The 23,093-nt window shown below is 40.0% G+C and overlaps 1 long non-coding RNA gene across 2 annotated transcripts in view; it reads right to left on the bottom strand.

Moving 5' to 3' along the window:
- LOC107310580 (uncharacterized) overlaps positions 1 to 23,093 on the bottom strand; it is a 137,172-nt gene that overhangs the window by 66,415 nt on the left and 47,664 nt on the right. The window contains exons 2-3 of one of the 2 annotated variants that reach the window (XR_001553644.3): positions 6,237 to 6,340; positions 463 to 2,351 (exon numbers count right to left, since the gene is read on the bottom strand). This is a non-coding gene — a long non-coding RNA (uncharacterized LOC107310580). Of the gene's footprint in view, positions 1 to 462; positions 2,352 to 6,236; positions 6,341 to 23,093 lie in introns of those variants that run through there. The other variant, XR_014942379.1, reaches the window with a different exon arrangement.

The raw sequence follows: 23,093 nt of genomic DNA on the forward strand, positions 1-23,093 counted from the left end.
GTGTTAGGAAGATTTTGGAATATAAATGACAGTGAGGGTCTTCCAAAGACTGTCTGCTCAACACAGGGTCAGCTAGAGGAAGGTGCTCAGGACCATGTCCAGTCAGCATGAAAAAAAACAGTGAAACGTTTAAGATATTCTTGCTGCTGCATGATGAACTGAGAATGAAAATCATGATTTCTTTTCTTCATGCTCACAGGACCTAATATTAGCTGGGTTGTGTTCTTAGATCGACTGTTTCCTGCTTGATATTTGTTTGTAGCTTTGGCTTAAAAAGTCTATTTGTACTATCTGTTCTGTTTTTCCTGAAAGGAAATCACCATCTGTAATTATTTGATGATTAGCTACAAGAAGTACCACACATAGCTTTTTTAGGTGTTTGCTCTGATTAATGCTTCACCTGTTTTGGTTTTTGTTTGTTTGTTTTATTATTTTTTTTTGTTGTTGTTGTTTTGTCAATTTATAATCCAAAACTTTTCATTCTAAATGACATATTTTCTCCCATGGAAACTGGTTTCCAGTCATAACACTCTATCCAGAACAGCCACTATTAGAATGGTTGAATGATAGAATCATTAAAGTTGGAATTCTTAGTCCAATCATGGAATCATAGAATCACAAGTTTGGAAAGGACATACAGGATCATCTAGTCCAACTGTCCTCCTTTACAATATCTACAGAAAACCACTAAACCATATCTCCTAGCTCCCTATCCAGACGCCATCATTAAGTCACCATGACCACTAAATCATGTCCCTCAGTGTCATATCTACACATTTCCTGTAAACCTCCAGGGACAGTGACTCCATCACCTCACATCCCTGGGCAGCCTATTTCAGTGCCTTACCATTCTAACCCAAGCATGCTGTGTTGCATGGGGTTGTTGAGACCATCACTTGGTTTTGTTAAAGCTTATAAAATTGGCCTGTCCAGATCCCTCTGAAGAGCCTTCTTATCCTCAGGCAATTGACATTTCCTCCCAACTTGGCGTCATCTGCAAACTTACTGAGAGTGCGCTCAATTCCCTCATTCAGATCATCAATAAAGATATTAAAGAGGATCAACCCCAATACTCACCCTTGGGGAACACAGCTCACACCCTGTTGCAAGCTGGATTTAACCTCATTCACCACCACTCTGGACTGTATCATCCAGCCAGTTTCTCATTCAATTAAGTCTACACCATATTTTACATGGTGTTACATGTTACAGCATGTTGAAGTCTATTACACTGGTAAATAGCAAGGCCCACATCACAACACCATGTTTGCAGAAGATACTGTTCATTGCTCTTTCCTCAATTATTAACTGCTCTTGACACAACAAAAATGGCCAAAAAACATACAGGGAAAAGAGTAAAAGAAAAAAGAAAAAGAAAATAAATAAATAAATAAATAAAAGGCAAAAAAGAAATTACATGAGTTTTCATGTTACCTCTTTATTTAATACCCAAATCTTGTCAGCCTAGGAATGTGCATAACGCGTCTCAGTGGTTTCTGTTTCTCTAAGAGAACATATCAGTCTGCTTAAACTTTAAAATTATCACTCCTTACATTAAAACTAAAGAAATTTTGATCTTTACAACTATTTATTGTAGCTGTCCTTGACTCAATAGTTTAATCTCCTAAGAAAAGTTGTAATCGATATCTTATTAAGGAATTTTTTTGAACATATATTGGCTTTTATTCTGCAGAAACCTATACATTTCCCTGTTTTAGTGAGCCTTTTCTCTCTGGCTATCTACTCCCTTTTCATTTAATTCCAAATCAGAAAAACAGATGGATTGTTTTACTTTAAATTGTTTTACTGTGGAATTTTCACATAAAGGTGAACATTGGTACTGTAAGAACAGGGACCCAGGAGACCTGAGTGTTCCCATGAGACTGTGACATGAGTTATCATAGAATCTCAGAATGGTTTGGGTTGGAAAGAATCTTTAAGATCATCTACTTCCAGCCCCCTGCTATAGGCAGAGACACCTCCATCTAGACCAGGATGCCCAACGCCCTATCCAGCCTTGCCTTGAATGCTTCCAGGGAGGGGGCATCCACAACCTTACTGGGCAACCTGTTCCAGTGTCTCACCACCCTCACAGTAAAAAACTTTTTCCTAATATCTAGTCTAAATCTACCCTCTTCCAGTTTAAAACCATTTTCCCTCATTCTGTTGCTACCTGCCCTTATAAAAAGTCCATCCGCAGCTTTCCTGTGGGCCCTCTTCAGATACTGGAACGCTGCTGTAAGATCTCCTCAGTCTTCACCAGGCTGAAAAGCCCCAGTTTCTTCAGTAATCTGTGAGTTCAAGCTGTATCCACCTTTCTTTCTGTGATGATATCAACTCTGTGATGCTTACTGAAAGAAAGATGGATAAATAAAAAGGGGAAGAGAAAGAAAAAAGGAGGAAGGGATTTGTTGCATCCATCAATCTTAACTCTGTGTTGGGAAAGATCATGCAGCAGATCCTCCTGGGAACTATTTTAAGAGATATGGATGAGAGGAAGCTGATATGGGAGAGGCAGTATGGCTTCACCAAGGGTAGATCCCACCTAAGCAACCTAGTCACTGTTTATGATGGCATAACTGTGTCAGTACACAAGGAAAGAGTCATTTATGTCATTTATCTGAATTTCAGTAAGGTCTTTGATGCAATCCCCCATAATATCCTTCCTCCAAATTGGAAATATATGGATCTGATGGGCAAACTATCTGATGGACAGTGAACTGGTGGTCAATGGCTTGGTGTCTGGATGGAGATCAGTGACAAGTGGTGTCCCTCATCAGGGTGTCAGTACTGGAACTGATGCTTTTTAAGATCTTAATGACATTAACAGTGGGATCAAGTGCACCCTCAGCACATTTATGGATGATGACAAACTGCTGCATGCAGTTGACACACTCAAGGGACAGGATGCCATCCAGAGAGACTTAGAAAGGCTGAAGCAGTGGGCCCAGGAAAACCTCATGAGGTTCAACACAGCAAAGGTTTGTACCTACGCTGCAGCAGCTCTTACTATCAATTCAAGCTAGTGGACAAAAGGATGCAGCATAGCCCTTACAAAAAGGACTTAGTGGGTGGCAAGCTGAAGATGAGCAAGCAATTTGCCCTCACAGTCCAGAAAGCCAATCATATCTCAGTTCTCATAATCAACACTCCAGAGTTCACTGCCTTTGTCCTTAAACACTTATAAAGTCAGAAAAATTCAAATCTAAAGTAGATCCTTGCTATCAATGTGACTTTTTTGCATTATTATCTTCCATCAACATAAAAGAAAGAATTTTTCCTCTTTCTCCCATATTCAGTTAAATTTAGACTGCAAGATTTGCAACTAGAAAGAGTAGATAGACAGTCTGCAACAAAAGTGAATGACCAGCATTAAGAGTGTACCTGTAGCCAAGCAAGTCAATAATCTGCTGTTTTAATAACTGAAGGGCAGTACAATGAGAGTAAGGATACATTAAAATCTTTGAAAAAGTCTTTGTATCAATCTTCATTAAAAATAAATACACGTGGTTTGAAATTATTGGAATAAAAGAGGTAAAAGGGTGAAATTACAAGAAGAAACTGTTTAGGGCCACAAATATGATGGATGGAAAAATAAAATGGGAAAGGTAGTGGACTGGAACTGCAGAGCAGGAAGCGTCTTCACTGTCACGTTGAGGCTCCCTTGATTGGATGCTTAAGTTCACACAGCCTGTAAATCACTGTGCACTCTAGGTCTTCTTGATGAATATGTCCTGACCCAAGCCTATCTTGTTCTTGCATCAAAATTACCTTCCTCTGTGCAGGATTTACCAAGACCTCCCATATAACCAATAGAGCAGAGTGATAAATTGAGCACCCTGCCTATGCTTCCTATTTTGCTGCCAAGGTGAGGAAGTCAGATGCAAAGCCCTCCTCTCTGTACTATACCCAAACTCACAGCTCAATCCGTTTTTGCTGTAAAGGGTTTACAATTTGCATGAGACTTCTACAAACCTTTTCTTTTTATGCAGGGGTGGATGATATTTATGGCGGGTTTAGCAGCTGTGGGGAAAAAAAAGGGACTGAAAATTTATGAAATCCTTCCTACCCTGCAGTGTCTGGGACATTTTCAAATGTCTTGAAATGCTTAGCATTTTAGAGGAAGGCACTCTGAACAGATCCCAGTGCAGCAACCAACATTTGCTTAATGCTCTGTTAATATTTAAACAACAAATCTGTCAACAGATTAATTGGCACTGTCACTTCCCAGCAGTTTTATGGATACTTCAAGCCACTAGCAGGCTATTCCTAAAAGGAAGCATATAGCATTTAAATGTGTATGCGCATGAGATAATAGGAATATTAAGCATCTTGAGGAAAAGTCATAAGTGCTGTCGTGCTGTTCTTGTGCTGAATTCCCAGAGCTTTCTGCTTTCTCTAGGGAGGTGCTGACAGAAAGAGGTAATCAAAAGTATTTGAAAATTACTTTGGTATTTTTTTCCGCAGCAGGGGTGCCATCAATATCAAGGACCAGGCATAAATTGCAAAGAGCAAGACAGGAGTGAGGAAGGGGAATAATGTAATAGAATCATAGAATAATGGAATCAATAAGGTTGGAAAGACTAATACTGTCATCTAGTCCAACAATCAACCCATGCCTGTGCCATATCAACTCTTCTTGAAAACCATCAGGGATGGTGACTACACCACTGATCTGGGCAGCCCAGTCCAATACCTCAGTACTGTAAGAAGCCATTTAGACCGTTTTTGAACGTTAGCCTCTTCAATATTTCTTAAATACATGTGAGATGCATCAAATTCTAGATAATTAATTTTAATGCATACCTCATCCAAGTCACCGTCACTTAAAGAGCAATTCATTTCAATGTATCTACAATTCCATCATGCATTCCATAGGTGTATCTTCCAACCACTATTTGATCAGTCTCCCCAAGGAGTCACTGGTGACAAAGATGCTACAGAAAAAGTCAGTTCTTGCATGCTCTAAATAATCCCTCATGTTTTCTTTCCACTCTTTGTTGAGGGAACTTAGATCATTAAATTTGAGTTTAGGCCTAAAAGTTGGAGTTCGGAGAGAAGAATCTTATCTCAAATAGTTCAGGTTGCTGGTTGGACCTGGTGATCTTGAAGAATCACTGAGGTGATTCTATGAGTCTATGAATCTATTTGGCAACATACACAGTCCTCAATTGAGTACTCTGACTTTGACACTTCTGCTTTGACAAGCACATCCTGGTTAACTATGGGGAAAGAATACTAAGAATTAGATACCTGTGTGCAGTTGCAGATCTTTGATCTCACTGCAAATACACAGATACAGTGGGATATCTCACATGACTGGAATGTTGTTGTGAATGGTTACATGCTTTTTAAGAAAGACAGGGCAGGAGTGGAGTTACCCTTTATGTAAGGGTACACTTGGTGCATATGGAGCTCTGTTTTGGGGTGGCTGATGAGCAGATTGAGTATGGATTAAAGGACAGACTAACAAGGGTGATGTTGTTGTGGGTGTTTGCTACAGGCCACCTGATCAGGAGGAGGAAGTAGATGAGGCCTTTGATGGAGAGTTGGAAGTAGACTCATGATCACAGGCCCCAGTTCCTCTGGCACCTTCAGACACCCTGATATTTTCTGGAGGAAAAACACATCAAGGCACAAACAATCCATGAGGTTCCTGGAAAGCACTGATGATAACATTCTGACTCAAGTGATAGAGGAGGTATGCTGCTGGGTGTTGTACTAACAAACAAGTAATGGTTGGAGATGTGGCAAGTGGGGACAGCCTTGACTACAGTTCCCATGAGATCAGGGAGTTCTGTGTCCTATGAGGAGAAAGTCGGGCAATACGTAAGAATGTAACCCTGGACTTCAGGAGAGTCAACTTTGACTTCTGCAGGGATTTTCTTGGAAGAATCCCATGCAACCAGGCCCTAGAAGGAAGTGAGGTCCAAAAGAGCTGGTTAATATTCAAGGATCCTGCAGGCTTGTGAGTGATGCATCACAATGGAAAAGAAATTGAGGATGGGGAGCAGACCTGCATGTTGTTTCTATTCTACTACAAAGTCCTTAGGAACAAATAAAATCCAGGCCCTCAGTGAATTTCTCCTGTGGCATTTTTTATTTGCAGTGCAGTTTAGGTGGGGATAATCAAACCTTCTGTGTGTTTCATCACATTTTCTTGCTCAGCCAGAGGGTGAGTAAATAAGACAGAGATACATTTTATGTTTATAATGTTTCAAAGCTCTAAATTTTACCTTTAATTTCGAGCAATCAAGTCATATTTGTGTTCATCCAACAGCTGTTCAGTGTGTCTTTGGTGAGGAAGGTATTTGTCCATCTGGGAGTACAGACCAAGTTTCTGTAACATAAACCAAAAAGATTTTTTATATTTACTATTAAGAAGAGTTCTTAAGGCTTATTTAGTTACCCGAACAAGATATCATGCTTTGTTTAATGACTGTCTTCTGGCTGTATCTTAGGTTTGTTTCTTCACTGGGGATTTATGTAATTAACATTTCATTTAAAATTCAACATGATTGTTTTGCTTTACACTTGGTACCTTAGCAGGAAAGTGAATTTAAAGAAAAAAGGCAAATTTTGAGATATTTACCCTTACTATTATTTCTTTAGTTGAACTGTTATTGAACACAATCCTTCCTCCTGTGCAACAGTGTTCAAAATGTTGGTCGAACTTTGGTCAAGTGTTTGATCTTGAAAAAAATGTCTCTGATCCTCCAAGAGTTCAGTAATGCTCCTCCTCTACTCAGTCACTGCAGTCACTTTCTCGATTACTCCATTCTGATGACACTTGTTAGTAGATGTGTGAGATTCCATGACCACAAAGCCTGTTATTTAGGATAAAAGGCTATCACATGTTTTAACAAAGAAGCTAATGAAACAGAGCTTTGATAAGTATCTGTTCTATTACTTTGAACAGACTGATCTGTATAATGTGTTAATTATTGAGGGACAGAAGGGACAAATTATGTCTTGGAGCCCTACTTGGATAGAAAGTTGGTATCACTCTCTCTTTGTCAAAGACTTTTTCCAAATGAAGGAAGGAACATTAATTCAGGACCACTAAGTTTTCTGTTGAGGTGACTATTAAAATACACTTTCATTACTATTTTCATTTTCCCTGCATTTGGGGTGGGAACACCACTGATTAGGGGATTTCTGACTTCAGAGGAAAGATAGCAGAGTTGATGAAGACATGTAAATGCCAAGGATAAACCAAATGTGCTTACAATTAACCAGTCTGTTCGTCCTTGCTTCTTTGCTGATCAGTGATACAGCTTTAAGTATTAGAAAAACTCAGCCTTGAATTTACAGCTTCAAGGCTTAAGTAGACAGAGCTTCCTCTAAATTGTATTGGAGCTTTAAGAGCAATTATAAATCATATGTTAAATTACATTACAATCTCTTTGCATACATGGAATATTCCAGCTTGCATAATCAATATGAAAGATAGAGATGGCTTTAGTGTAAACAATGAAATCTCAAATATAACAGTTAATTCAGCCAACACAAGAAGCACAGTCAAAACAGCACTCCTTAAGTGCCAGCTGCAGCAATGGACTGCTTAAGAACCAATTTATCCTCAGCACATTTCACTCACATTTAACAAGTTTTATTTAAGAGAGAAATAAGATAAAATGCTCCATTTGCAGGATTTATGTGAAGAAGAATGGGGTGAAACTATGCCTTTAGTATAGAATGGAACCCTGCTGTCACTGGATTTTGCAAGCACGGGATAAAAATATGGTCTTTGCCCTGGTGATCATACATGTTGCCCATAGAGGCTGTGGATTTTCCGTCCATGTAAATATTCAGATCCTGACCAGACACTATCCTGCACAATCTATTGTAGATGACCCTTCTTGAGCGATGAGTTTAACTACGTGATCAGGCAACCTGATCTTGTGCCTAATTTAGTGGGTTGGCAGTCCCACCTGTGGCAGGGAGGTTGTAATTTGATGAATTTTGAGGTCCCTTCCTGCATCACTACATCCTTATTGCTAAACTGTAGATAGGTTCAAAGGCTGTACTACTGTGTGGATAAGTAATTGATTGTATGGTCATAGCCAGGTGGTTCTTGTCAGTGTCTCTATGTTCAGGTGGAGGATGGTCACGAATGATGTCCCCCAGGGGTCTGTCCTGGGACCAGTGCTCTTCAACACCTTTATCAATTACATAGACATTGGGATAGAGTGTACTCTCAGCAAGCTTTCTGATGACACCAAGCTGAATTGTGCTGGAGCTCATTCTCTAAAAGTGTATACCTAGCACTCATATATAAGGAGAAAAACAAGTATCTGTTCTAAGAGAATAAAATCTACAAAGTATCTTAAATTCTCTTGGGAAGATTTAAGGGAAGAAGAAACATTTGGGTGGGATTTTCTAATTGGGGGGAATAATTCTGAGTTGGCCTTCAATGGAAAATATATGGGAACTGGAAGCAGACCTGCAGAATATTCCTTTTTCAGAAGATGCAGTTATTCTACTGCAAACAGGTAGAATGAAGTGAGACCAAGAAATAAAAGTTAAATAACAAAAAGATTAACTTTAATTTGCCCTAATTAACCTAGGGATAAATTGGTCTCTGCAACTATATTCTGCCAACACATTATGGTTTTTAGAGGTTATTTTTATTGGCCAATCCATCTTCACTTCGACTTTCTTCCTCAAGTCCTCATTACTATTCCACAGCTCAATAGATTTTTTTTTCCCCACTGGACACGTTAAGTGGAGGAAAAATAAAATGGATCAATACAGCGACTCAATTAATTCCTCATCTTAAATTCTAATAAAATCAATTTGGAGAAGTGGCGTATCATTAAGCTTACATCATAATGCAGTAATTGGAAACAACTTTCATCTTGCCAATTCCTTTGAAGATCTTAACAGCAATCAATTAAACATGCCTTGCTTCTCCATTAAAGACTTTCAAAATGGAAATTGGATGAGAAGTTAAAGATAAACTGGGTGATTACACAACCTTACCACACATCCCCATTTCAAGTATTCACCCCAAAATGTGCAAACTCACCATTTAGATGTTAGCTTAATTCCCCTCACCACAGTAACCAACAGTTAAGTTTTCCTTTAATAGACAGAATTGTGAAGCCCTTTGTAATCTGTGTGTTTACTGAATGGAAATTTTGATGTAGCTCATTGTGATCAATCATGTTTTAGGTTTACATGCAGATGCTCTTGGGAGTTTAGCCACTTGTGTATTAAAAGGATGCAATTTAAGATTCAATGTTTGCTATTTAAAATAAATTTAAAATGTATTTTTTATTTTAGTGAAGAAATTTCATATGACTCCTTAAACTGCATCATCCTGATGCAGAGATGTCAACGCTGCAATCTCTGCTCCTAGTGAAGTCCCAGCAGGACTGAGTAGACCACTCACCTGCACACCACCATCTCTGTATTAGCACCTCACGCTACCAGAGCCAGAGCTTGGGTTTTATTTTCAGTTTTGCTAAATTGCTCATATCTTACATATAAATGTTTGCAAAACAAACCATCATAATCAGATCAGAGATACTGCCACTGAGACAATCATATTTTTTTTTACCAATGCTAAACGCTGAGTACTACTTATTTTCCAGTTCACAACACGTTCTTTTCATGTTATTCTTATTCTCTTTTTTAACTATATACCCCTTCTATAGGGAAAGAAAAAGAAAGGAGCCACATTTAAGTAAAAATATCTTCCAAGAATTGAACAACCTGTTCTTTAGTCCATGTCATTGAAATTTTTTGGATAAATCTTTTTTAGAATATGTCATTGTGCCAACCTCATTGTGCCAACATTGGCAGTCAGTCTGAGTATTGATTAAAATATGAAATGCTATAATTAAAGTTCATTGGAATTAAATTTCAGAAGAAAGATGAACTTTTGTTGGAAATGTAAACTCAACTTTTCTCTTAAAATCTTTAAAATTCTTTCTTCATCATTTCATGAAATATTAGTATGTGACGACAATTCTAATTTTAAGTTTTCCTGAATTTTTTTTATTTTTTTTTTTTTTTTGCATTTCAAATAGCAGGTGAGGAATGAGTTAGGAAAGTGTTTTAAGAAAAAGGGATTTAATGCTGGGAGTGAGCTGGGATTGTTGAGTGTGGAGGAGGCTCAAGGGAGACATTATTGCTTTCTATAATTACCTGAAGGCAGATTGTTGTGAGCTGGGTGTCAGCTTCTTCTCTCATGTAACTGGTGATAGGACTAGAGGGAATGGCTTCAAGCTGCACCAGGGCACGTTCAGGCTGGAAGTTAGGAAATACTAATCTGAAAGAGTGGTCAGGCAGTGGAATGGGCTGCCCAGGGTGGTGGTGGTGGTGTTCAATGAATGTTTGGACTCTGTGTTGAGGGTCATGGTTTAGTGAGAACTATCAGTGATGGGTGGACGGTTGGACTGGATGATCTTTTTCAACCTTGGCTATTCTGTGATCTGAGAATGCAGTGATAGAGAGGGGAAATGACAAGAGACAAAGAGGCAGCAGAAGGATCTATCTTTTATAAAATTTTCAGAAATTGGCAATGGAATTAACTTAGCCTGTCCTTCAAGTGGATTTTATCTGTATCTCTCTTTTTCCATGGAAGAACCAAATGGTTGTATTGCTTGAGCACTGTTATTTTCACTCAAATGAATACTGTATCTTTACTTTTAAAAACTGCCCTAGACACCCACAGGTCTATAGGCAAGCCTGTAGTACAAGAGTATGTAGATGTCTGACAAGCCAGTTCTACACAGGTGCCAAGGAGAAATATGCAGAAGGGTCTTGTGGAAAATGCATTGTAAGTCATCAAGAAGGCAAGAAAATTCGAATCAGTGGTGGGTTTTTTTTTCTGGAAATAAGCTGCTAGCTGTAAAGAAACCCAACTATCTGTTTGGTGAGGCACTGGAAGAGGTTGTCCAGATAAACTGTAGATTCCCCATCCTTGGAGACATTCAATGCCAGGTTGGATGGAGTCGTGGGCAGCTGATCTGATGGGTGGCAATGCTACCCACAAGGGGGAAGCTGGAATTAAATGATATTTAAGGTCCATTCCAATCCGAGCCAATCCATCCCAAACCATTGACTCTATGATTCTGTGATATGATCTACCAAAGGAAAAGAGCAAGATGAAACAAAGATGCAGTGGGACATGGAACCACTCACTATAATCTGATACAAGAGAGATCTGGGATAATTCCTGGGGACCTCTAGAAAGAAACAGCAAAAAAGTGACCATACCCGTGGCAGGCTCATCACTGAGTTAGTACTTTCAGGATGGAGGATAGATAGTTGTTTACTCATAAACTTTTGCAAAAATTAATTAAACCAAATTAGTATTCAGTTCAGTTAACCTTGGTACTCAGGCAGGGGTGCATTTGTCATTCATTAAGTCTGGAAGAAACCATTTGCTTGGAGCCATGCCCCACTGCCCTGAGGAGCTCGTTCCATGCCCACTGCCCACTAGTGAAGAACCGTTTCCTAACCCCCACCTGACCCAGAGGAGTCACCAGAGAGTAGAGCTCAGCATTGCCCCTCCATTCTCTCTAGCTGCCATAAGGCCTCCTCTCAGCTCCTCTGCTCTGAACAAACCAAGGGTTCTCACCTGCTCCTCATTCATTTACTCCTTTAGACCCTTCACATGATATATCCTGTATTTAGGTGCGAGATGGGAAGCTGTAAACTCCCATGGCACCAATAGCATGATCTTTCCAACAGGAAAAACAGAGGAATTGTCTGGGCTTGAGGTTCATACTGAATACTGTGTTGACAATTTGGCTGAACACATCCTGACACTGAAAACCATTATATATTGAGGAAGGGACAGTTGAAAAATACTGCTAATTTGCAGAGAAAATAATTGGAGATCTGATATACAATGTTTCGTGCATCTATTCAAGAATTGCAGTCTAAGTGGCCTAATGGTACCATCAGTCACTGCAGACGCTAGAAGAGAGAGCAAGATAAGGCTCATTCAAAATATAAAGCCATAAATATCCAAGCAGTGCTTACCTTTCAGATATCTGCTGTGGGATCTTCACCAGAGTCAGAATTTCATGCTGACACCCCTAAAGAATTTTGTAACTGAGCTCCTGAGCTACCAGCTATCCTTTTGTTATGCTCAGGAGAGAAATCGAGCATGAAGGAAAGATTATTTGAAACTACAAAGAAATACCCACGTTTCTTGCTGAGTGCTTTACATTCCTGCTGATGACCAAAGTACCTTGCAAGTGCTCTGTAAGACTGTTGTATTCCCAGCCAGATTTCTGGGGTTTCACTAGCAAAGAAGTTCAAGAAGTCTACTGCTCATTAGCTGAAAGGCACTTCAAATATTAAAACAGAAGCCTTGCAGGATGCTAGTTTTCTAATGCTTAAAAGTCCCACAGGTGCTGTTTTACACCTTTAAGGCATAGGAAAATTCATATGACAGCGTCCAATTAGAAGACTTCTATATTTAATGTATGTAATGTAAATACATAACATAACCTTGCACATCTATATTGCCTTCTTGTGACCACAGCCAGAATCCTGTCTTTCCAAAGAAACGAGAGTACAGGAAAAACAAAGAACGAAGATATCAGGGAGAGCGGAAATAAAATAGAGTATTTGAGAAAGGAAAGGAAAACTGTCAAAGAATTTAATTTCATAACACTGTTTGTAAATAAAGCAAATATCTACAAAATATATATATATATATATAAAACATGAATAGGGAACATAGATAATTTCCTTCAGTAGAAGTGTGTAAGAAAAGGATAAACTGGCATGGCTTTAATCCAAGTCAATATCCTCTTGAAGGAAACAGCTTGACTGGATAAGCCCTCAAAAATCTTTTCTAGTCCAGTATTCCTGCAGCATTCTCACACTCTCTTCAGTTCTATATGCTAGTTAAAAAAGCTGAAGCTGCACAACAGGAATGTGACACATCTGGTTTCCAGAAGAGGTAAGAGTTCCTCCATGCAGGAACTAAAGGAGACAACAGAGGATATTTTCTGCCAAGCTCCAACAAGCCATTCTGAACAGGGCAACTGACAGCACTGTGACATGAACAGGTGGTCATAATTCAGCCCTTGGGTCAACTAAACTTTGTCTTCCACAACCATGATCTCGTGCAAAGATGCTACATTCATTTAGGGAAAGATGTTGCATGCAGATTCTAAGATGAAATTTTGGTTTGTTGCCCCCATGGCAGTCCAGGCATAAGGATCAGATTTATTTTGTGTTGCTTTCTTCTTAAGAGAACAATTTATGCTCTGTCTACTTTCTGCACATGCCAGGAGATGGCTTAGTTAACAGCCATTCAGAGGGTGCCAAACTATAAAAATACTAAATATTATAAATTGCTCTTATTTATGCTTCCCATGATATTCACCAAGCAGCATAGTATCCCTTCTGTTGTCTCTTACAGCCATGCAGTGACTAAGAGGAACTTTCATAGGTCACCTGGTGGTATCTTTAGCCAGGTTTGTTGGATTAGATCTTTATCTGAGAGGCTCCCACTCAAATTAGAGTTGTATTGAATATCAGGTGATTACTCATCAAGTAGTTAAGCCCTTATTATGCTCAAGCTCATCTTTCTCATCAGTGGTGGCCTATAAATGTCACATATCACAGAATCACAGAATCACAGAATTACCCGGGTTGGAAGGGACCTCAAGGATCATGTAGTTCCAACCCCCCTGGCCAATATATACATATATAGCTTACCATTAACATGGCCTGTTTAAAAACCAAACCACTTTGAAGAGCAGTTTGTTAGTGTCGTTAAATTCTTTACTCTTTTATGAGGGTATGTTTGTGTATGATTTACCTCATGAAGCCTCATTAGGCTTGCACAAAAACTAATTTGGCTGAGGCTGAGAAGAACAAATGGCTTTATCTCTCCCTAGCAGACAGTTTTCCTCCTTCACTCTGTCACCTTCTCCACTCTTACTGGTTTTAGATGCTGTTGTATGTTGCTTCTTTCTAGGGCTGAGAACTAATTTAGTATAACAGTACCAGTATTCGCAATGGAAAACAAGCACAGAACCAGCTCGGTTATGTGGAGGGGACAACTTGCTGCACATCTTAAGTGTCTTCAGTGGGCATCTCAGCTGGGAGTAATGCTCCCTTGCCATCAAACTCTGGGTTAGCCTTCGGAGCCTGATCTACAAATCTCAGATGGGATGAGGACAGGCTGGAATTCTGTAGCAGTGGCTGCTTTTCTTGGGGAGAAAGAAATAAGTGGGTCAAAAAACACAAGTGAGAAGTGGCAATGATGGACATGGCATAGTGGGCATGGTGGTGATGGGTTGATGATTGGACTAGATGATCCTTGCCATCTTTTCCAATCTTAATGATTTTATAATTCTAAGTTGCCCACTTTCTTCACAAATCAAGCATCTGTATGATTTGTGCACATGGGGTCTTCAACCCCAGCAGCAACCAGGACTTCAAGAGAAGCCTCTAGTTCTCCCAAAACTCTCACAAAGTCTCAAGAGTATCAAGAATAGAAGAAAGTGCAAGAAATCTGCTTTTGCCTGTTGTTAGTTGTTGCAGGCTATCCTATGGCTAACAAAAAGAGTTTGTGATTAAGATGGGAAGTTGTTATTGACTCTTCTCATAATTATCTATGTATCACTGAAAGCATAAAGACCAGTGAAAATATTTGTTAGTACTTATTTTGTACACTAAAACAGCCATGGGAACTTCACCGTTTTCTGAGATGACAGGAAAAATAACAGACATCTCATTCTGTGTGCTGAGACTGTTGCATTGTGCATTACAATTACTCCTGTCAGCAAAAACATCTTATCATGTGTTTACTAAGAATGAACAGCTCACCTAGACTGACCCCTGATTTCCTTCTCCTTTCCTTTATCAGTGCAGTTGGCAGAAATATTGTTGATTTTCTTCTTGAGTTCTGCTATTGATTTGAATTAAGTGCCTGTGTTTGAGGAGGAGCTGAATAGGGAGAAAAATAATCAGACCGTATCTCCAAGCAGGCACCTGCTGCTTTCCCCTTTCCCTGACTTAATGCTGGAGACTGAAATACATCAAAAGGATCATCAATTCTCTTTAGAGGGCAAAATAAGAGTTTAAAATCCAAATCAGAACTGGGTACTGAAGACAGGAGAACAAAGTTCTTATTTTTCTGCAGTGCAGAGTTTACAGTCCCATGTAGTTTCCAGATGGAATTCAGTCTCATCTTCTCAACTGTCTTTTCCAGAAAAAAAAAAGAAACTTCTGCTTAAATTAGACAGATGTAATTATGCTAAATTGTGCAGAGGTAAATGAGACTCAGTCATGCATGAGGGTCTTAGAAGACAAAAAAAAAAAGTGGGGCCGATTTTGTGGTTTCCATGGAATTAGTCTTCACGTCAATCAGTTTGATCTAAAAAGCTGGGCTGATAAGTCTTTTAGGGTTTTATTATTATAGCATCAGGAAATTGCGATGACTTGAGAGGCTATCCACAAGTCAAAAACACTTTTACATTCTCAGACATTTTTTTTTCTTTTTTTTCAGACTTTCAGAAAAGAAGAAAAAAAATATCAGAAATTGAAAGTGCCTGTCTTCTGTTTGCTGTCCATTTTCTGACTCTTGTTGTAAATGTTGCCAATTGATTAAATGCTGCTTTTATTTTTTCTTATTATTTTTTCAAGAGCTGTCAGAAGTCCTGGCTTCTCACCACCATCATTACCTGCAGCTTCTTTGAGTGCTATTAATTAGAATAGAGAAGGCATCTTCTATATGACTAGTGGCTAGAGGTCTGGAAGGAGAGATGAAACACAAATGGATCTCTAGAGAAGCAGAGTATGGGGAATAGAGCGGTAGCATAACCAGAAATAGAAAACTCTATAAAAGTATGTGAAGGCTGTAAAATGAACAAATATATATAGGAATGAAGGACATTTGATGGCAGTGCTGATGGGACACTGGAGATAGGAATTAGAAGGAGTGGTGAAGGATGATGCCTCACATCAGGTACCACTGACAGGAGCTTGACTACATCCTCTCTGCACCTTCCCTTCAGGTATTTATGGACATGTGTGAGAGCCTCCTGAGCCCCTTTTCTCTAGGATGATCAATCCCAGCTCCCTCAGCCTCAACCCTCTTACCAGAGGTGTTCCAGTCTCTACACCATCTTGATGACCCTCCATTGGACACTCTCCATTACATATAAAATAATATTGGACACAATAATAATACAAGTGTGGCCTTACCAGTGCAGAGTAGAAAGCTCTCTAGATGAGCTGGCAATACTTTACCTACAGCAGCCAAGAATACCTTTCTTGGCTTTCTTACTGGTGAGGGCACATTGCTGGATCTTGTTCAGCCTGGTGCCCATCAGGATCCCCAGGTCCTTCTCTGCAGAACTGCTTCCAGCTGGTGGATCCCAACATGTCCTAATGGCTGGGGTTGTTGCTTCCCAGATGCAAGACTTTACGCTTCCCCTTAAAGAATTTCATGAGGTTATCTCCTGTACTGGGGCATCAGAAGGAGGTAACCAAGTCATGAGGCATCAGCATGCACAGGAAAATCCCGTAACTTTTATCTGCAGAGAGCAATAACACTGGTAATTCTAGTTTGTGGAAGTGAGTAGGAAAGCCAAGGGCAAGGCTGAGCAAAATCTCTGCCTCCTAGGTTTCCAGGAGACTGGAAGTCAATTGAAATAACCTGTCAGTGTCAGCTTATATACCTCTAGTAAAGTAATAACTGATGAATTTGTGGGGGCAGGAATGGCCAGGGGAGCCTGGGGAGATGTGAAATTTCAACAAAAATAAGTACAGGTCAACCCTCTGAGCCCAGCTTTGAGACTTACCTCTGGAGAACAGTCGTGTATATCTGACAGGCCATTTATACTCCTCTGCTTCCTTCTACCAACAAAACAACCGGGACTTAATAGCCCAGGAAGCACTGCTGTTTTACAGTCAGGAAAGTACAATAGCAGGGGTAACCACAAGGTTGTGCCTCATAGAGAAATTAGTTGGTGGCCAGAGTATGCCAGGCATTTCCCCATCCAAACTTCATCACATATCAAAAGGAAGCCATGGAGATTTCTTCTATATATTACCACAGCCAGACCCTTTTCTGCTTGTCTCCTTGTCTGCATGTGGCTAGGCTCAGACTGATAATGAGGGCTCTCCCCACTCTATGCTCAGTGCTTTATGCATCACAGGCATTGTCTGGTCTTTGAAGCCACTAAATCTATGCAGGAGCTGTTTTTTTGCACGCTCTCTTGTGCCTATTAGCTCTCTGTGGGCTCAGCTAGAAGCTTCCAGACTGCCCTAAAACTTTTGTCACAGAAAGAAATAAACAGTACTTGTGATTTTTGTCCATAGCATACTGCAAAGAAAAGCAAAAACAGACTTTTTAGTCTTCCAAAACCTGAAAAGGGGAGAAAATGTCCAATTAATAGTGAGGTGAAGCCAAGTTCATTCTGTTTATTAAGCTTAATGAAGTCCTTGGGAGAGGGACTACCAAAACATAAAACATTGAATGTAATGGTATCAGGAGAAGAAAGGAGTGAGACAAATTCAGGTGATGGCAGCTATAGGTCACTCACAGATAAAAAAATGAAGCAAGTTTATATTGGCAAAATTTATCTCTTACTTGTATTATGCCAAAAGAAAGTGCAATGAATATTAACTGTACCACCAACATGGGGTGACCTCACTTGGCAGTTGTACCTCCGCTTCCTGGTAGAGTCCCTGTAATGAGCATTTTAGATTCTTTTTTATAAATATTGAAGCAATGAGATCTCATCCCACTGTGACTTCCTAGAAAACATGAATGAAAAAGCAGCAATGTTGGGAACATACCCCAAACCCACTGAGGATATTTGCTTCTCTCAGAGTAGTATCAAACAGAAAAAAAACAAGAATAACTCTAAAAATCTGCCTAAGTTCCACTGTTACTCCAAACCCTATTCAAACCCTTGAACATTTGGGTTTTATTTCCTAACAAACTGCAAATCCTTTCTGCCTTCCTCGGGGTCTTAATGCATCGTGTATTTGTAGCAACAGATTTTCTTTGGGCTAGGTGCATTTTGTTGGCTGTACTGCTCAGGTCAGAGACTATTTTAGATGAATAGAGCCTGTCACTTTTAAAGTAACAGCTGTTACTCACAGAACTGGACATTTTCCAGCTAACCACTGGTATGAACAGAGGAGTAAACAGAATCCATTTAGAAGAGGTAAGAAACTTGGAACTGCTAGAGAGCCATGACTGTCACAGGGGACGCCTGTCCTCGGAGCAGGAAGGAAGGTCAGGTGGCAGAAGTGTCCTCCCATCTGCTGCTTCTTCAGCAATAACTGTCAACCTTATGCTTTACATCAGTGATTGCTTCAGGTAAATCAAACCTTGGTGCTTCTTGTCTGAAGTAAGCTCACAGAAAAAAAACAGCATAGACAATCTGTTTATCCAAGAAAGCAGAAACTGGAAGAGTTAACTCAGGAAAAGGTGTAAAAACCTCCCTAAGAAGAACCTTCAAATCTTCACTTTTGTAAGGAATGGTGACAGATGTGTTAACCCTTCCATGGAGCAACAAGGCACTTTCAGCATTGAAGAATCATAGAATGGTTGGAAGGAACCTCAAAGATCATCTAGTTCTAACCCTGCTGCCATGGACAGGGTTGCAATGGTGGTTAATGAATCAGAGGGATCAGCTTTTGCACATATGTCAAAATTCTAGAAGTCCATGGAGTGTCACATGAATGCTACTATATGCATGGCAAGACAACAGAATTTGCAGTAACCTGAACTAGCACAAAAAGACATTTGTTTCTGCTTGGAGTTATACTCAATAGGAGACTTCAATGACTGTAGAAAAACTCAGTCCAGCCCATTTTCCTACTGGGAGGTTTTTCTAGTCCATGTCTCCTATAGGATTCGACACTGTGAAAGCATTGAATGAATATGATGGTCCCTGGCAAACAACAACTTTTCTCTCACTGCATGGAGATTTATCTGCCTCCCATAAGAGGCTGGAATTGATGTGTGAAAGACGCACCCACTTCATTCACCCAGAGACCCATTCCTTACACATTCCTTTAGTTCACTTCATGCAAGTGCCAGAGCAGGGATTGATTCATAGAGAAAATTCCTTTCTGCCTCACATGAAAGCATTATTAGCTGAAACTGAGCTCTATACAAGACACACTGAAATGGATTGCCAGGCCTCTTTTTCTTCTCCTATCTCAGCAACTGAACTATCCTGCCAGATAGTTTAGAAGGAAAATGTGCTACGAACAAAAGGAACAAAACAAATGATTTTGTTTGCTTCAGATGTCTTCAGATTCCTCAATTCAAACCACATTCAGGATTTGTTGAAGCTCTCAACACAGTCTTACAGCCACACCTGCTGGGGAAGGCTGTGAAGAAGAGGGTCTGCACCAGTTCTGCTCCAATACAACTGACTCAGCAACATGGAATCTGCTCGTCGCATGCAGAGACTGTGTTGGCTTTATGTCATTCCTTTCCTAGTGGGCTCTTTGGAGGCAATGTTGTACCAGATAGGAGTGTGGGTGTCAGTAAGAGGTCCAGAACCATAAGGAAAGTGAATTAATCATAGAATCACAGAATCATTTAGTCCAGCCATTAACCCATCACTGCCATGTCCACTAAACAATGTCCCTCAATGCCACATCTACCTTCTTCTTGAAAACCTCCAAGAATGGTGATTCCACCACTTCCCTGGGCTAATGGTACCATGATACATGGGTGGGATTTGCTATTATATTGTGCAGGCTAGTACAGCAGGGTTATCCTTGGTGTTTCATATACAGAGCTATTGATTTCACAAGTCAACACACTTTGGCCTCAACTTCACTTTGACCTTCAACTTGCTGTTGGGCAAAGGAAAATGAGGCAATATCACCTTGGATATGGCTGTGGTAGCTCTGCTATATGGGAAGGAGAGGCAGCAAGAAGAAATTTTCCTTTCTTACTGCCAATGAGCTGCTATCTCCTATGCTGTAAAAGTGAGTAACAATTCCACATAAGTGTATATACATCATTCTTGCTTGACTGTGAGATTCCAAGCAGCTCCATGGAAGAGCTAGGAAAGAGAGCGATGTGGGCAGGAAATGAGGGAGGAGGATTCATCAAGAGGAAGAATGCTAATGTGCAGCTGGAGAGGAAAGTGGTTGAAATAAAACAATAATGGAAACAAGAAAAAATGAGGAGAGAGGGGCTCATAGACTGCATGTGCGTTTATTATTTAACCAAAGAATCCTGTGCATACTGATAATAGTGTTGGCTGGTCTTCATCAGATCATTGCCCAGCAGGAACTAAAATGAAGCAACCAGACCATTTCATAAGGACCATCAGCAGTGCTGCCACATTTTCTCACTGGGAATTTAAATCTTTATAAAATCATAGCTCATGGAGAGGTCTGTTATCTGTTCATCTCATTTATGTCTTGATTGTGCAGGTGAATGCAGGTGGCAACTGAGTTGTCACTGGGCTGGAGCCATCCATCTATCCACCTGTCCCTCCACACAGTAGAATGTATGCTCATGTCCTTCTGTTATCTCATGTCCTGTTATATCCATCGTGTATGCAACACCTACTCTTCTTTCAATTGCACATTCGAACACACAGCTCCTCACACAAACACACTGCCTTTGAGCTTTCAGTATGTTCCACCATCCATCACATCTGTCCCACAGATCCCTCTTTCCTACACTGACTTCATGTCCACCTTCCAGCATCCTTTCAATCACTCAAAGAGTTCAGGAGCTATCACACCAGATCCAAATTATTCTCAGTAATGCCTAAATCCCTCAGACTCCCCAACAATAAACTTGGATTCCCAAAGCCAGATCTGGGAGATGGCAGAAAGGCACCAAAGTAAGGAGACATGATTTGGAAAGGGAAAAGTGATCTAAATAAAGCTACAAAATCAACAAGATGTCTTATCTTCTGCACTTCAAAGTCTGTGGGATGTTTGTCTTTTTTTTTCTCCTAACACACACATTTTTTTCTCATTGCCATTGCTGACATATTCTCAACAAAATGCTTTCATAACTTCCTTGCTTCCTAAGTGCTTTTTTTGTTATGAGATCTAATGAGTGCCTAGGAAACCTCTTAAACCACTATCAAATAAAGAAATCTATCTAAAGATGTCTTTTCTTAGGAAACAGCATGTGCCCAGTCTAAAACGGGTCTGTGCTACAAAAACAACTTCAAATAAGCTCAGCTACCTTGACTCAGAAGTTGTTGGCTTCAGGTATACTGAGTAACAGGGAACAAAGACAACATGTACAGCTTGGCACAAGGCATCTAGTTTGACAGTTTACACACTATTTAGACATCATTTCCCCAGGCTTTCTTCTCCTTCTTCCTCAAACAGACATACCTCCAGATAATACACGTTCTAGGGTTGACCAAATAGCATTACTACACTTCTTGTTATGGAAGGAAGGTGCATACCACCCAGCTATCCATTAGCATATGGTAATTTAAGCATTACTATCCTAGCATTGCAGCACGTTCCTTCAGGCTCACACAAAATTGTTCACTTTGATGCCAAAAAGCACCAAAGCAACAAATATTTCCTTTCGTACAGTATTGTTGGACTTGATTCTGTGGTCTTTTTTTTCTGAAAGTGGCTCTTTCAAACAAGATCCTGAAACCAGTCAAGTCTGTATATTGGGAGGGGGTGGAGTGAAGCAGCTACATTGGTTAAAGGGACAGTGATAAAAACTATGCATGAGTCCAGCCATTATTTATGCCTTTTTCAGTTTAAATCCAAGAGATGCCTCAGGAGAACAGCCACCCAGCAGAGAACTGGCAGGTCACAAAACTCTTTTATGTGCAGAAACAATTCAGGCACTTCAGAGCTCTATGCTGCTTTCCCTGCATCTGGGAGAGGAAGGCAAGATCCTGCTAGTTGTCTGCTGGCTGTAGTGAGATCGTACATACAAATCCTTGCTTAGAATAGGCATTAAACAGGTCAAGAGTGAAGAGAGACAGTATACTACATGCAGATCAAAAATCATGAGCTCAGACTGCCCGAAGCACTACAGATCTGATTCCTTCCACTAACAGCAACTGATGACACGCACCAAAATTGTATCAGAAATTGGCTTTGATGATCTTTGTGGGTCCCTTCCAACTCAAGATATTCTATGATTACTTGACCCTAATTGGGTATTTCTGTGGCTGCCCATCACCCAATCACTTGAGAAATGTTCAGACTTAAAGAAATATCACAGGGCTACATTTCTGTATGGCAACCCCAATAGATCCAATCACTGCCCTCACACCCATCTCCTGCTTTTTCATCCTTGTTCCCTGCTTGCTTGCCCTTTGGTGGCCCCAGGGTTATTTCTCTTTCTTACCTACTCAGTCCTACTCCCAGCTCTTGTTCTTAGCAAATTCCACTCATTTTGCTGACCCTTTCCAGACACATAGGGTTCCTACCTTGCCCTTCAGTCCATTGCATCCCATGTGATGTCTTCATCTCAGCTTCAATATCTCAGCGTTTCTTTAATTGTAAGTCCAAAAGCAACTGACTATGCTCTGATTAGCAGCTTCATCCAGAGACATCCCCTTTGCAATTCATGCACTTAATGCTGTATAAGCAAGCAGAGTAAAAGCAATTCCAGCTGTTTGCAAATTACAAGCTTTAGATTTGAGTAGTTGTTGAGGCAAGGTATCACTACTTTCCACTGAAAAGCAAAATCTTATTTCTTTGGCTTTCTGCATATGTTTTCACTGAAATTTCAGTTTCCAAAACTAGCTCCAGCCAGGCTCATTTTGTAGCTTATATGTGGCTTTGAGCTCAGGAGAGGACATAGATTTTAGTACTGCCTCTTCTGTACTCCTATGCCTGGAATTAAATTATTGCAGTTTTTCATCCATAAAGCTCCGAGACTTCCAACCTGTGACTTCTTCATTAAGAATAGCTGCTTAAATGAATTAATTAGAGCTTTAGGATATGGAATTCCACCATGCAAACAACAAAAATGTTGCACAGGAAAGATCTTTTGAGGACAGCCTTGGACTCCAGCCTTTACTGGAGGACTGTAATATGTGAAGCATAACAAGGAAATGGGAATTTTGACTTTTCTGACAAGAACTTTAACTCTTGTTTTCTCTATCAAGGCAGAACTTTCC

This window comes from Coturnix japonica, chromosome 2 (genome assembly GCF_054131305.1).
Source record: "Coturnix japonica strain WE chromosome 2, WE-NBRP24, whole genome shotgun sequence".
NCBI lineage: Eukaryota > Metazoa > Chordata > Aves > Galliformes > Phasianidae > Coturnix > Coturnix japonica.